Genomic DNA, 3593 nt, shown 5'->3' with positions numbered 1-3593 from the left:
TGACCAAGCAAGATTTGGACCAAGACTGAGTAAACTTGGGAGTGGCCGCTCTTTCCCAGACAGGAATATTAGCTCTGGGCGGACTTAGCTTAACAAAGAGAATAAATTCAATCAGTTGTTGGACACCTGAACAAACAGGAAGTTCCAGGGTGTCTTCGCCTTCTTTTTGATGTCATAGTTGGGGAAAGGACAGATAATAAGGAATAACGATTATTTGCACTTACTAGTCAACAGATGGAGAACAGGAAGCTTGGATGCAACTGCCTCAACCCTGTCTGAACTTGTAGATGCAGATCGTGGACACCTGAGAGCATGCAATTTCAACTGTTTCACAGAGGAACCCTTCTGAGTAAGGGTGCCCAGTAGGTCATTTCATAAAGCAGACAGCAGCAGAGCTCTTGTGGCTGGAGTGAGGCTATAAAGTCTGCAAAGCCAACTGCTCAGCCCCCTCCTTGTTCCTTGTGGTTGGTAGGGGTGGGAAGAAGGGAGCAGGCATGGAGAGAGCTGGGAAAAGGATGAGGAGGTTGTGGTTCATAAAGAGAAACCACAATGCTGCAGAGCATTTAGGGATTGGATAGTCTTTCCAGGTTTTACATGTCAAAACAATGGTGAATGAGAATGATCAGGAATGAATAAGAGCTGGCTGCCAGGATCCTCCTTAACCATGGTGATTATCTCCAGCCAAAGTCAACAGGCAGCAGATGATAAGAGACACATCAGTTCTTCTGTTCACAATTCATTTAGAGCTTTTCCTTTTTAAATGTGGAAGCCAATTTATTCAGACTTTCAGGTTTCCAGTCAGCACAGGGGCATTTGTCCCTTCTCAGAAACAGAGAGGAAAAGGTGCCAAACCAGCTGGTCAGAAAGATCTGAGTTCACATAGAACCTTCTTACAAAAGCTTTGGAAACAGAAGCCTGTGTAACTGCATTCACCTGTGGCCAAGCACCTTCAGAGTCCCCATCTGCCACCACACCCCTGCTATGGGCAGCTGCTTCCCAGCTACAGTGGGTGCCAAGCTTCAGACTACGGAGAGGGAAATAAACCGTCACCATTTATCACCTGTCAGAAGTTCAAACTCCACTTGTCCTCAACAGCACAGCCAGACACACAAAACTCAACCACCGGTCAGAGGACAGGAGGACATGAAGGAGAGCCAAGGTGCCTGTATCCCACTTACAGGGAAGAAGACGGGAATGTTAACAGAATGTTTCTAGACTCTCTTCCTGTCCTTGAACTAAACAGGAAGGCGAAGTCTTCCATGTGTGTCGCTCATTAAGAATAAAAAGATCTGGCTGAGGGTCTCCATTCTACCCCGTAATGGTGTGCCTTCCGGAAACTTACTTGATTCTTCTAAAACCTGGTTCCTTCACCTTAGAACAGCGGTTCTCAACCTGTGGGTCGCCAACCTGTGGGTCATGAACCCTTTGGGGATCGAATGACCCTTTCACAGGGGTCACCTAACACCATCAGAAAACACATATATAATTACATATTGTTTTTGTGATTAATCACTATGCTTTAATTATGTTCAATTTGTAACAATGAAAATACATCCTGCATATCAGATATTTACATTACGATTCATAACAGTAGCAAAATTACAGTTATGAAGTAGCAACGAAAATAATTTTATGATTGGGGGTCGCCACAACATGAGGAACTGTATTAAAGGGTCACGGCATTAGGAAGGTTGAAAACCACTGCCTTAGAAGGAGGATAATATGAACACCTGCTTCTAGGTTTTTGTGAAGGTCAACTAAGAAATGTGATGAGCTTTGTGATCTATAAAGCACTGTGTATGTGATTATTAAGAATATCTAAAGACTTTCTGGAGATGATCTGAGTATGTTTACCACTTTACCATCCCCCGGTCTCTGCTCCTTCCTGTGTATGACCATGTTTGCCCAGTGCGACTGAAGGAGCCAGTGACTTCAGCTCTGCCGGGGATGACAGATCAATTAGATGACCACAGGAGGGTGCAAGGTATAGCACAAGGCTTTACAGGTCCATAGGTTGGGGTCCCAGTACTGCCTGCTGCTTACCAGCTGTGTGACTTCTGATACAATATCGATCTCCAAGTTTCTGTATAAGATAGGGCTAATGGTACACACTTTCGAGATAGTTTAAGTGACTCACTATCTAAATGCCTAGCTTATCATAGTATTAGGTAAAGATAAGTAAATCTGACGGTCCCGAATCTGTCTCTTGCTTCAACAGTGTTTGGACCAAACAGACCCAGGGACACCCCTTCTTCCAGCCTCCGACCACTCTCCAGCTTCTTATCCAGTCACCACCTTTGGAACCACCTCCGAGACAGGCCAACACACACGGGGTTTTTTTCTACATTAATTCCTTATTGCCAAACAACCATGAGCTCCCAAATTCGTCAGAATTATTCCACTGAGGTGGAGGATGCCATCGACGACCTGGCCAGCCTGCATCTGCAGCCCCCACACCTACCTCTCTCTGGCTTCTATTTCAACCACGATGATGAGGCTCTGGACGGCGTGGGCCACTTCCTCTGCGAGTTGGAGAAGAAGCGTGAGGGCTCCAAGAGGCTCTTAAAATTGCAAAACCAGCGCGGTGGCCGCATTCACTCCCAGGACGTGCTGAAGCTTCCCAAGATGAGTGGGCAAAACTCAGGGCGCCCTGGCCTTGGAGAGGAACCTGAACCAGGCCCTTTGGAGCTGCAGGCCCTGTGGGTTCTACCCGCGCAGACCCTCATCGCTGTGACTTCCTGCAGAACCACTTCCTGGGTGAGCAGGTGAAACTCATCAAGAAGATGAATGACCACCTGACTCACCTTTGCAGGCTGGCTGGCCCCAGGCTGGGCGGGAGAGTATCTCTTTGAAAGGCTCGCCCTCAAGCACAGCCAGGAGCCTTTGGAGCCCTCTGCATCCCCCTGGCTTTTGTCTGACCCTTTCTCCCAAACCCCTAGACATTCTTTTAGCCACCATGAGGCCCACTCTCATACATTGGACCAAATGGAAACAATAAAGCTTTTTGCAGAAAAAAAAAATAACAACAATAAGTATAATCTTGCTTGCCAAGTTCACCAAAACAAAACATCTAGAAATTCGTATACGTGTAATAGGGAGGCAGATTTAACAAACTACCATTTCATATTTTTAATTGCTCCAATCTTCCTCAAAATATGCCTAGTACATAGAACAGTGATGGTGAACGTTTTGAGCTCAGCGTGTCAGCATTTTGAAAAACCCTAACTTAACTCTGGTGTCGTGTCACATATAGAAATCTTTTGATATTTGCAACCATAGTAAAACAAAGACTTATATTTTTGATATTTATTTTATATATTTAAATGCCATTTAACAAAGAAAAATCAACCAAAAATGAGTTCATGTGTTACCTCTGACACGCGTGTCAGAGGTTCGCCATCACTGACATAGAAGGAAACCAATAAATAGTCATTTCCTTTTTAACTGTATATGACCACAGTGGGTCCTCCTAAAGACCCAATTTTTCTTGATGAAAAGTCCCAGGTACATTCCCATCTAGACTACAAGCTCCATGAGGGTAGAGACTGCACCTGCCTCATTCATAGTTCTGTCTTCAGTACCCAGCATGATGC

General features: G+C 45.2%; 1 pseudogene; it reads left to right on the top strand.

The window, feature by feature from the left end:
- Positions 1-1056: 1056 nt before the first annotated feature.
- Positions 1057-2998, top strand: LOC102437006 (annotated as a pseudogene).
- The last annotated feature ends 595 nt before the right edge of the window (positions 2999-3593 follow it).

The sequence above is a fragment of the Myotis lucifugus genome, unplaced genomic scaffold (genome assembly GCF_000147115.1).
Source record: "Myotis lucifugus unplaced genomic scaffold, Myoluc2.0 scaffold_236, whole genome shotgun sequence".
Taxonomy (NCBI): Eukaryota; Metazoa; Chordata; class Mammalia; order Chiroptera; family Vespertilionidae; genus Myotis; species Myotis lucifugus.
The sequence above is the reverse complement of the archived record's forward strand: the minus strand, read 5'-3'. Positions and strand labels throughout refer to the sequence as shown.